Below are 13,153 nucleotides of genomic sequence, written 5' to 3'. Positions count from 1 at the left end.
TAAGCTTGAGGCGGGAGTAGGTGGACCGTAGATTATAGCGTGAGACCCTAGGTAGACCGACCGCACTTAAATTAAATTCACATGATAAGGGTTTAAGACCGGACTTGGGTTTAAAGGGACAAGTATACTCGCAATCGCGGCTAACGCAAGTTTTGGTTTTAATGAAAATATACATATGCTTTTGACCCGAGTGCTTATTTGTCTATGATTCCGTTGCATAATTCTTTTTCGAGGACGAAAAAAGAGCAAGTGTGGGGATATTTGATGTGGGGTAAAATACACATATTTGTCTCGTGTAAAGTGTATAATTTTTGTATAGATTCTATTTATTCTTTTTAGTTTTTAGTATTATACTACATTAATTTGTGTTTTGGCAGGTCCTGGTGCAAATGCAACGAAAATGAGTAAAAAGGAAATAACTAGCCAGTTGAGTAGAGTAGACCGCCAGTGATCGAAGTAATGCCACTATTTTCTGTGAGTGGGCCGAGCCCGCTATCTCTGTGTTATCTAACAAAGGGCCGCCAAACATGTTCAGGTCCAACAAAATCATGATTTATGGGCCATCAAACAATTAAATATGATATACTAAGATCATACTTCAATTCACATTAGCCCAGCAATACGACGTGAGCATGTGATTTTGATATTTTGGGCCATTGTTTTGATTATATACTAAAAGGTCCAGCCATATATGCAACCTAATACTAATTGGACGCAAAGTAGGGGATATTATTCGTTGGGAGGTGGCTGGAATATTTTAATAATAATTATTATAAGGCGGTATATATATTGGGGAGCCCTATTACTTTAGGGGATATAATTTCGAGAATATTCGATAGAACATCATCAGTCGGATACAAGTTGTGGAGGCGACGAACAGAAGACATCAGACGTGTGCGATCATAAGGGTCGAAGGCCAGGAATCATTGGAGACAAGTAGGAAGCTTAGAGATCAATGAATTTACGGGTTCAACCTTTAGATTTCTTTTATTTTCTGGTTTCTTGTTTTTATTCAATGAATTCTTGTTTGAATAACTTTGATTTGTTTTCTTTATTTGAGATGCTTGGCTAAACTTTTAAGCCACCTAGACTTGATGAATGAAGTTTTTACCGTTTTCATTAATTGCATGATTATTATGGATTGATTGTGATTTGTAAGAAGTTTGGCTTAATGATTTGATGTATATGCATGCTTTGAGTTGGTTTATTGTTATTATTTGCTTCATATGATTCTTAGTGACGGTCTATATCACAACATAGAGTCATATTAGGGTTTAGGATTTCGGTGAGTGTCTATATCACATAAGAAAACCTTAGCTCTTTAGGGAGAATCGGCCGATAACCCCTAGAAGTAACTGGTAATAATTTACTAAGTCTTAGTGTTCTACTAGTCCTAATACCTGGAAAGTGAGGGGCTATTGGTAGGTCTTACCCGGCGAATTGCTTTAGATAGTCCTTGGGAAAGGTCATGTCTTGGGTTACCTGTCGGTTTTATTAGTCTATCAAGTCAAGTTAATTAATTCAAACTACCCTAGATCTATGATTGGAAAAGAGTAGGTCAACATTAGGGTACTTACACAATAATTAGACAACTGGAAAGGCGTCTAATAACCGGTAGGATTAACGGCCTAGGTAGTTCCACAGGTTTCTCCTTGAGAAGGGTCGAGGGGCCTCGATGGTTCTTAATAGGTTTAGTACTTTAAGATCCCGGTTCCATAACTCGTGCACTTAACTTAATCGGTAATCTCTTAAAAACAATCCAGGATTCTTGTCTAGATGGTCTCATTCTCATATAAGGAAAGTCCTCAGTCTTAATTCGTTTTTAGTCTAGCTTTAGTTAATTTAGTAGTTTAATATAGATTTCCTTAGTTTTTCCGAAACCCCCCCCCCCCAACCAGTTAAACAGTTAGAGTCTGTGTCAGTCTAGGTCTAGATAGAGTCTAATTAGCGTAATTAGAGAGTCTCGTGGGTTCGATACTCGGACTTACTGTAGCTATACTGCATTGACCGGTACACTTGCCGGTTGTGTGGTTTAGTTTTAGATCGAGTCTAAGTTTATAAATTTAAAGCTTAGAGTGTCTAGATTAGGTTAATTTTAGTAGTTTTTATTTAACCACATTTAGCACATCATGAACAGACGAAGTTCACCTATTCGAGAGTGAGGAAGAAAAACCAAAAAGAAACTCCCCACTTTTGATGTCCTGTGATTCTGCTAGTTTAGTAACTAAGGAGAAGGACAGGGGGTAGTTGGTTAGAAAAGCAAGAACTCTAAATTCTCCCCAAGTGGGATTTGAACCTACGACTAGTCAGTTAACAACCGACCGCTCTACCACTGAGCTACCGAAGAACAACGGACTTAAGGAAGCCGACTCTTGTTCTTTGGGCCAACCTATGACCGGAGTTCGTCACCCTCAATCTATTATATTTAGAAATCATGAATTATCTACTTGGTTGCACCCCCCCCTCTCTTAAAAGCTAAAAAAAGGCTTACGACCACGAACGAGAAGGATGAAAGCGAGTTGGTATGTTAATTCCTCATCTGCAACTCAACCCTTCCTGTGGGCTATTTTCTGAACAAATAAGTAATTCTAGGAATGAAACCTTTATCTAATTCGAAAAAACAAAGCACAAGTCGGAGCAATAAAATATGAAAAATCCAAAATTTTCATATTTCCTTTATTAAACTAAAGGTTAGCAAATAAAAGTGTTAATGCTACAAGCAGGCCATAGATTGTTAAAGCTTCCATAAAAGCTAGACTAAGAAAAAAGTAACTCGTATTTTTTCCTCCGCATCGGGCTGTTTCGCGATACCTTCTATAGCTTGACCCGTAACAATACCTTGACCAACTTCAGGGTGGTGTGACATGAAGTTGCCTTTGAAATTGACGGGTATGCAAGGGTACCCAAAAAGAACGACGAAGAGCTGAGAAAGGCTGTATTGAAATAGCATGGATGGCTGGTGTTGATTATAGATACATTGAGTCCTATGAAAAAGTAAAAAAAAGTTATCTTAAATATAAAAATTTTGTTTTTTTCTTTTAAGGGTATACACATACTTTCGCCTGGCTTTCGTCTTGAGGATGTCATTATCAAAACTAAGACTCCGGTAAGAGTTATCTTCATGCTATAGTCATCATCTGATATGGCCGGGAAGATGGTATTGATTACTAGATATGCAGAAATACCGGAGATCTGAGGTGGGGTGAACATGGATACTTTCGTATCCAGGGGAATGTCTATCCAGAATTCCCGATGCATTTGGCCTAACAAGTCATTGCTATTACCCATGGAAACATGGTGTTAATGAACCCGAAATTCTTATGAAATAACATTCTTTTTTCTTCTTTCAAGGGTATACACATACTTTCGCCTGGCTTTCGTCTTGAGGATGTCATTATCAAAACTAAGACTCCGGTTAAGAGTTATCTTCATGCTATAGTCATCATATGATATGGCCGGGAAGATGGTATTGATTACTGGATATGCAGAAATACTTGAGGTCTGAGGTGGGGTGAACATGGATACTTTCGTATCCAGAGGAATGTCTATCAGAATTCCAGATGCATTTGGCCTAACAAGTCATAGCTATTACCCATGGAAACATGGTGTTAATGAACCCGAAATTATTATGAAATAACATTCTTTTTTCTTCTTTCAAGGGTATACACATACTTTCGCCTTTCGCCTGGCTTTCGTCTTGAGGATGACATTATCAAAACTAAGACTCCGGTTAAGAGTTATCTTCATGCTATAGTCATCATCTGATATGGCCGGGAAGATGGTATTGATTACTGGGTATGCAAAAATACTGGAGGTCTGAGGTGGGTGAAATACAAGGAAGCTAGTTCAAGTAGAGATTGCACATGGTTAGAACCCAATTACATCTTAATTTTTTTGTTATCGAACTCCTAAAATCTGAACTGTTGTTGAAATAATGTTACTTTTGTAATCATATTGAACATACTAACTAGTATAGATCTACTAGATATTTCCAACCTATAAATAAGCAACCAATTGTTGCTTACTCTTGTTGTAAATTATGCATAGTGAGTTTTTCAAAAAACTTTTGGCATTTTCCATTTTTAGCTTGAAGGTTTTATGTTTTACATTTTAACCCCCTTGACTTTTTTAACTTTAACCAAAAACTTTTCATCTTTTACAATTTAACCCCAACATTTTTTTTCAACTTCCTAACCCCATAATTTTCATCTTTCGTAAGTTTTTCGGTTTACGCTTCGTTTTAAAATTTTGTGAGTTAACACGCCGCAACGTGCATGTGGGGTTCAACGTTTTTTTCGTCTGTGCTTTCCCGTTTGACAGGCCCGTCGCAACGCGTCAATTTTTCATGTTTGATAGATTCGTAGCAACATGCTGGTCGTAAATCGATTTAGTTATTTTTTCCTACGTTTCTACGTTTCGGTCTAATTTCTTCGCATTAACACGCCACAACGAATGTGTGTGGTTCAACGTTTTTACGACCTTTTCTGATGTTGGTGGTCGTTGGCAGTGGTGTGGTATTGGTGCTATTTGGAACAGTTTTACGAAGGTCTTTAATATATTAAGTTTTTTTACTAATAATCTGTTTCAAGTTTACCCTATACTTTCTTTACTTAAAAAAAACAAATTATTTACGTGCATATTTTTATGTACGTGCCGGTATAAATTTGATTTGCTCTACGTTTTGACGTAAACTTTTTTCGGAAATGAGTTAACTCAAATATAATACATTTTCTTTAAAAAAATCATTTTGCGTGCATATTTTAATGTAAGTTTTGGTATAAATTAGAGTTAGTCTACGATTCAACGTAAGTTTTTTTGGGAAACGAGTCAGGTCAAATATAATATGTTTTCGGGCTTATATTATGGATGTTTCGGAATTTTGTTTCGAAACGAGTGGAGTCAAATTGTGATTTATCTTTTTCTTTTTTCAAAAGTTATAATTAATCCCTTTTAATTTTACTTGTCAATTTTTTCTTTTATACCTATTATGTTTCCAATGTACGATTTGGGTCACATACACGTGTTAGTTTTTTCTTTTATATCCGTTACGTTTTCTATGTACGAGTCGGGTCACATATAATACGTTATGATTATACATTATAAACTCGATTTACTTTACGTTTTGATCCAATCGCAATGCTTATATAAGTTACATAGAGTTCACTTGGATACGTTGGAACGCGTATTTTCATATGGTTAACGTATCACATAACGTTTGGACTAATTGATTCAATATTTATAAAGTACCCCCGCTGCATCGCGCGCGGGTGTTATTCCTAGTTTGGACAAAAAAACAACATTTTGGGTCAACCCAACCCATTACTCACAGGTAACAATTTCAACCTATTTTACTAACAAATGGGTCGATTCAGGTTGTACTACGTAGTCAAATGGGTCAAACAAGTCACGTATGTTAAAAAGCTTAGGCTCTCAAACTTAAATAGCTTCTAAATTTAGATAAAAGGTTTTCAATGGAACCTGCACAGTCGTTAACCAAACTACCTATTAAGGGTGTAAGGAGTGGTTAAACACTTGAGAGTGACAAACTAAAAAAATCAACCAATCAGAGTGTGCCACGTCAATCAGTGAAAAATGTTTAAACTTTGCTTAAAAGTGTTGGCAATGGTTTAGACACTTGCTGAAGTGGTAAAATTTTTTTTTTTTAAAAAAAAGAAAAGGGTGTGATTGGTTGAGAGATTGCATGGACCCCACCTCACCACACACACACACTCTTCACCGCATCGACAACCCACCACCGATTTGGTAAGTTTGAGCGGTAAACTAGTGTTGGTGGTGGTGTTTACCGAGTGGTAAACTCACTTTACCACATTTTGCCGACTCCACTACATCAGCTTTCTTTTTATTTCTATGGTGTCCACCTAATTTTATTTATGTGGTCCATATACAATTTAATATACCGAATCTACTATTTTTTTTAAAAAGATTGGGGTCCGGGGACCCCGGTGGCACCAATGTGGGTCCGCCCCTGGCTCTATCTTTATTCCTCGATTTTGCTGCAGCCAATGATAATACGGGCTCACATGAACTGTCAGCCATTTACCCTCTAGCCATCATCTTTCTTTAGTTTTAATAATAGAAGTCGGAATTTGCTTGTATTCATCATCAAAAGATAATAAAACCAGAGTAACGTGTGGTAAGAAAAGTGGTTAATAAATTTGCAAAGCAAAATAATTTAAGGAAAACTTTTGGTGGTCCAAACTCTAAACTAAATCAGTAATTGTCTTCCTTGCACAAGCAGAAAAACAACTCCTACAACATGGAAAAATACATAGTATGGTAAAGTGGCTAAACTAGGTCGGGTTTTGTTACACCCTGATTTCTTGATGGGCTCGGATTTGGGGTTTATGAGGTTTATGTGTGACGATTGATATCAGTTATCACAATGCACATATCACAATGCACAACGGATAGAATTAAAGTAAATAAAATAAAATACAAGCTTGAAAGTAATAATTAAATATATACAAACTGTTCGTACTAAAATCCACAGGTGGATCAAATATAAAATGTGACTTGAGACTAGTAAGGTCTTTTTCGTGCAGGTGTGTAGGATGAATTACGAATTGTGTAGGATAAATTTCAAAACGTATAGAATAAATTTTGACGTGTGTAGGTAAAAATTTTTGTGTGAAAGATGATAGTTTTTATGACTAATTAATTAGTCAAAAATAATAATAAATGAGATGAGATAAAAACTATTTAATGTTTTACAATTAAGCTATAGGGTGTGGTCATGACTCTTATGGTCACTATGACCCTCCACATCAACACCATGTTACATACTTCTAATTAATCATCCAAAACCACTACCCCAAGGGTGTGGTAATGACCCAAGTCATTATTCTCTTATTTTAATTTATTTTTGTGAAAAAAGAAAAGAAAATATTAAGTAAGGAAAGGATACTCATGGTTGCCATGGTTTAATCCATGCCAACTATGATGGACGAGGCAAGAGGGATGGTGGACGAGGCAAGAGGGATGGTGGACGAGGCAAGAGGGTGTTGTAGCAATTTATTAATTGTCCTATGTGGCAATGATAATTCAACCCATGTCTCCCACACCTTTCAGTTGTATGATTTGGAAAAAAATCAGTGAGAATTAGTAAGAATCTATCAAAAGGAATCATTTAGAAAAAAAATACTGGATCCGCGAGTCTATATTAAAACTACTTTTTGTAGGTCACCCAATTGTGTATCCGATTTCACTTTTACCATTTTTTTAGGATCTAATGACAAAAACGCCCTTTAATCTATCTCATTAAAATATTGTGCAACATGTTTTCTTCATTTCCCATTTGTATATCTACTTTCTAACCATGGGATCCATCAACTTTCACAAATCTCATATAATCCCTTTGTTTTTAGGCTTAATGATGATTCTTCTAGTTGAGTTCTTGGTGCCCTTTAATTAATTGCAACTTGTAGATGCTTTGGCCCTTTATTCTGTTAAAGTTTCAATGGCCTTAATTGGATGCTTTGTGTTGAAAACAAGCCTCCAGTGATATAAAGTTCTTTTGATATTCAATATCTTATTCTTTTAAGGTGGCTCGACAAACGAGTTTGGTACTAGGTCAAAACGGGTTGAGTTTGATACATGTCACTATTTAGTACAAATTCAAATAGGTCGAGCCAGGTTGACCCGCAAGCACGTTTTGTCAATCTTCTTTTGAAGTTTTTATGAATAATTATCGCTTTAATCGTGATTACAAAATTGGATAACGTATCTAGAGGTCACCCAAGTTTATAAAACAACATTATAGGCCACCTAAGTATGTATTTGTTTATACCAATTCTAGCTAAATTTATGTAAAAAAAATTATAGAATGATCTAGCTAAATTTATGTCAAAAAATTATAGAATGATAAAATTGTGTCTGGTTTTAACAAATTAAACTTACACATATTATAATTAAAATGTGAAATGCCAATTGTACCCTTCCAAATCACTTCTAAGTTAAAGATGAGAAATATGCAAACTGGTAGTTTACAGTTACCTTCTTATTTGTATAATATTTAATTTCTTTAAGTTTGGATATTTTTGCCATTTTACAAATTTTCAGCACAAATGTAACCAAAGTTGAGTATAAAACGAAAATAAGTATAAATCCAGGTGCCTATAATATCATTTTTAGACATGAGTGTGTTGGTTCAGTTCTGTTTAGACATAATGGAAAACATGAAAACATACATTTGATTGCATCGGTACAGGCCAGCAGAGAATCCAGATGTAGATGCAGCAATAGTGTTTGACATAGTTGTCAGTTTGGTCTGGTTCCTCCTTAGGGTGCAATCTAATGATGGTGACTAAGAAAACCGAAAAGGGTATCGGTCGTAGGAGAGGGAGGTCGAACATTATGATGTTATGGGTAATAGGGTGTCTGATTTGTGTAACTGAGTAACCCCTTAACCTCCACATAAGTCTCCTTATATAAGCACCCAGGAGGAAACCCTAATTAGTTAATAAGGGTAATTAGGCCCATCAACAATTACCAACTAATTATTTAATAGGATTGTTATATATTTTGATCCATATAATGTAAATGATTATAATGGCTACTAGATTAAATATAAAATAAATATATTTAATCTTACATTCTCCCACTTAGCCGAGTAATCATTTACTATGAGTATTAGATAAGCCCGATCAGGAGTTAACACTCATTTTAGCCTTAAACAAGTACTATAGCAGAGAAATACAGCCGTTGAATCATTATGCGACTCAGGACCCCCATTAATCATACTATAGCCTTAATTTAAAACCTAATCGTTATGATCAAAATACGCGTAAGCCCTTTGTTTGATTTGTAACTATATTTGTCTATATACCATTATGCTAGCTTGACATATTCTTAGAGACATACAAAATCAAACTGATGAGGAAAATTAACTAATACTTAGTCATTCATAGTACGATATGCAATTGCGCACGACTATTAATTAATACCTGTCTATGAGCTCTCTTAATAAGACTTATGGGTAATAGCCCTTCAGTTATAGGATCCTTAAGCATATCATGAATGTATTCGATACAAAACTTAGTTTCCTCAATTCGTTCATAAACGAATAATTAATTGCGTATCGAAACTTAATGCAGCACCTCTTGAACTGTTACTGTTCAAGGAGTTATGGTAGCTGACTTTATCACACTAATTCTTCAAAACATTAATTATATGGAGTTAATAAACTTATGAGTCCACTGATAAATTTCCAACAACATTTAGTGACTATATTATGTCGTTATAACTTAGGTTGTTAATATCAGTGCATTATGACTCCTCCATGAAATAGGTTTTGTCTGCTGACATAAAGATATACCCGAAATTACATTTTATAATCTTTGAATATCACAAAGTTAGAGTAATAAACCGGTTTTAATTCTCACTTCTTCTTTAAATTGTAGTCTCTCGTTTCTTTTAAAGATATTGTAATACTCCATTAGATGCTACACATTAATCTAGACATATCTAGTGTGTTGCAATGTGAGTAATATCTAAACGAGTATAGACTTAAACTTACATAAGGCTTCCAATTAATGAAGCGTAAATAAATAATATCATTTATCCTATTATCCTCTTAAAGAAGAGCAGTATTGTTTGTTACATATGTAAGGACCCATTTAATGTTAAACTTATAGAACGAAACTATTGTCCCATTGGGTCTATCTCGGTACGTTATGATATCTATTACATAAGAGACATCTCTGAGACCTATTATATCAAAGTTTGTGTTAACAATGCTTTGACTTATGTAACATATACTTGTCAAAAGAATGTCATCTATATAGACAAGTTTATTTTAGTTGCTCCCACTCATCTTGAGGTAGGTTAATTAATCCACTTGATTCTTGATGAAAATAATTACGTTAGCTCTTCATCACATTATGATGTTTGCATTAACCCATACATGGATATTATTGGCTTACAAATAAAGTGTTCTTTAACCTTCAATTTGAAACTTTAGGTTGTTATCTAATGAACATGTAAATGTGTCAGCCATTTGTTAGGGAAAATCGTTTTAATGTTCATCTAATGTAGCTTAAAACTATTATAAGCTACTAGAACAGTGATGATCCTCAAAGAAAACTTTTGTTAGATATGTAACAAAGATTCTTTAATAATTTATCTCTTCCTGAGTACAACCTTTGATAACCAATCATGCCTCTTTGTGTGTTAACGCTTATATTAGGATTTGGTTTAGTTATGAACACTCTAAGGTAATTCAATCAAATCCCAAACGTTATAAGAACACATAAAATCAGTTTTACTAGAAAACAGTTTTATTTCATTCAGAGGATTGATTGACACTAATGGCTTAATTTTAAGAGATAAGATCAGTAAACTTTTCCAAAATCCATTACAACTTCAATCAGGGAGGTTATGTAATCATCAAAGTTAGTAGGCTTTTAAACCTAGATGACCTCCTGAGTTGATTATTGGGTTCATTAGAAGTTTCAGTTTTATGGATTAGCTCTTGGTTAGGTTGCTATCATTTTAAGGATTCTAAGTTTGTAAGAGTTGGTGCAGTATGGTATACAAGAGGTGTAATCGGAGTTAAATTCGGAGTGAAATTTAATGACACTCTTCCCCCCGCCTCTTGTATTCCTTGCAAGTCATGATAAGGACTTTGACTGCTCCTACTGACCTTATCTTTAGGAACTCAGCATGCGTAGGGTCAATGTGTAACGACCAACAAATTCTAATAGAGAAAACAAATTAATGACGTTAGTCGTGATTTCTCTTGTTGAGGATTATGTTAGTTTAGGTAAGAAATCTAAGTGTGCCCATAATTAAGCAACAATGAAACTTTTGTAAGAGTAGCATTAGATTTAAGGAGATAAGGTTTGATAGAACAGTGTCGTGATGGAGCGATGTCTTGTACAAGAGGTGTAAATTTAAAAATTTTCACTCCCCCACCTCTTGCAACTATTGCAAGTTATTATTAAGACACTTAATGCTCCCACTGAGCTTTAATATCTCTAGAATGCTACAAGAAAAGTTTCAATGAGCTACGTGACGTAGGAACCTATCACATATACGTTAGACTTTATTTGATTTCGTTAATGTCCAGATATCAGAAGAAACTTTAGGGACATATCTAATAGAAATCTTATTAAGTACATATATGAATAGAGTTCTTCTAAGACAGCGGGCCATATGCGACAAAATTTAGATACAAGTTGATAGTCTGTTAAATGATAAATGAATTATGTCTGAATATTCCATTTGGAATAAGTTCCACGAATGTCAATGAATAACTTATGATGGACCCATGCTTATTCCTTAAGCCAAGTCCTATTTTAGGGCTTTAACGTCATGATTTAAAATCACTTAAAATGAGATTAGATGAAAAAATCATCCTCATTAACCATGTTATGATTTCTCATGAATTTTGGTTCTAATGGATGAAATTTATAAGTCTCATTTTCCTTTTGTCAAATTCTCATTTGCAATCATCTAGTTCCATCTTAGTAATGTTTCTATCCAGATATTTAGAACAAATAAAATGAGAGTTTACGGTAAGTGTGACTTTATGTTGACAATGCAAACCTCACAATCTTCATATCTTTGCTTAATTATGATACTATATTCTGATTAATCAGAATATATAAGGTATCGAAAAGCGTTGTTTGAAGACTGCTTATTATGGCTCTTATAGTCTTAACATTTAATTTTGTCACTGACTCTCGTGTTAGTTATTTGTCGAGTTCTGGTAAGGAAACGTATGGAACTAGATCTCGAGTCGATCTTCATGACTCGAAACCGGCTGTCACCGTTTTAAAGTTACAAAAAATCCGTTTTCCAAGTTTCAATCCCAGAATTATGGATACGAAAACAGAACTGACTAATCAACATATGCTCTGATACCACATGTTGGTTCAGTTCTGTTTAGACATAATGGAAAACATGAAAACATACCTTTGATTGCATCGGTACAGGCCAGCAGAGAATCCAGATGTAGATGCAGCAATAGTGTTTGACATAGTTGTCAGTTTGGTCTGGTTCCTCCTTAGGGTGAAATCTAATGATGGTGACTAAGAAAACCGAAAAGGGTATCGGTCGTAGGAGAGGGAGGTCGAACATTATGATGTTATGACTAATAGGGTGTCTGATTTGTGTAACTGAGTAACCCCTTAACCTCCACATAAGTCTCCTTATATAAGCACCCAGGAGGAAACCCTAATTAGTTAATACGGGTAATTAGGCCCATCAACAATTACCAACTAATTATTTAATAGGATTGTTATATATTTTGATCCATATAATGTAAATGATTATAATGGCTACTAGATTAAATATAAAATAAATATATTTAATCTTACAGAGTGACCTTAATGAAACAAGCAAAAAAAAAATTAGTTTGACCCTTTTAAAATAAAACACAACCCAAATTGACACATTAAAAGTAAACGGGTCGAAATTGTCACATGTACTACTTTTCCTTTATCGCACTCGCTCCTTATCCATTTCAGAGTTCAACTTAACATAGCCCGTTTTGAATTTTGATTAACGCAGGGCCCGTTTTCTGGCGATGTAAAGCCATGGTTCTACAAGAGGTCACAAACTGCATTTTCTTCTGCTTCATTCAAAATCCGACGAATTGGGTAGCTTTTCAACAATCGTTAGGCGCCGTCGCTTCCTGCTAACTGCCCTTGCACTCCTTGCTTTCGTGTGCTCCATTTATCTCTACTTTGATGTAACTCTAGGGCAGTGGCGGATCCAGGAACTTCTTTCAGTGGGTTCGTTTTGATAAATTCTTACTATTTTTTTTTCTAAATCATAGAAAGTTCTTACTAATTTTTTCCAAACAGAATGGGTTCATGTAAACCCACAAAACATGGCTGGATCCGCCACTGCTTTAGCGGAAGAAGATGGTATGTGTTGTGGTTTGGTGGGAGTCAAAAGGCATCATGTCATGCACATGTAAAACAATCTGTTTCCTTTAGAAAACTGAAAATTATTTAGTAATTATGATTTTTATTTGTGGTTCTTTCTAGGACTCATTTAAACCTATATAAGAAGCAACTTTTTGTTGCATCACCACTTGTACTTTGTGCCTTGGAGTCTTTCAAAAAAAATTGACTCACCTATACCATCTATATACTCAAATAATTGACTCACCTATACCATCTCTAAA

At 34.9% G+C, this 13,153-nt stretch overlaps 1 non-coding gene across 1 annotated transcript; it reads right to left on the bottom strand.

Annotated features, from left to right (window-relative positions):
- Window positions 1–2,275: 2,275 nt before the first annotated feature.
- Window positions 2,276–2,347, bottom strand: TRNAN-GUU. Its single transcript has one exon. It is a non-coding gene; the product is annotated as a tRNA-Asn (tRNA).
- Between the last annotated feature and the right edge of the window lie 10,806 nt (window positions 2,348–13,153).

Source organism: Helianthus annuus, chromosome 2 (assembly GCF_002127325.2).
Source record: "Helianthus annuus cultivar XRQ/B chromosome 2, HanXRQr2.0-SUNRISE, whole genome shotgun sequence".
Classification (NCBI taxonomy): Eukaryota; Viridiplantae; Streptophyta; class Magnoliopsida; order Asterales; family Asteraceae; genus Helianthus; species Helianthus annuus.
The sequence above is the reverse complement of the archived record's forward strand: the minus strand, read 5'-3'. Positions and strand labels throughout refer to the sequence as shown.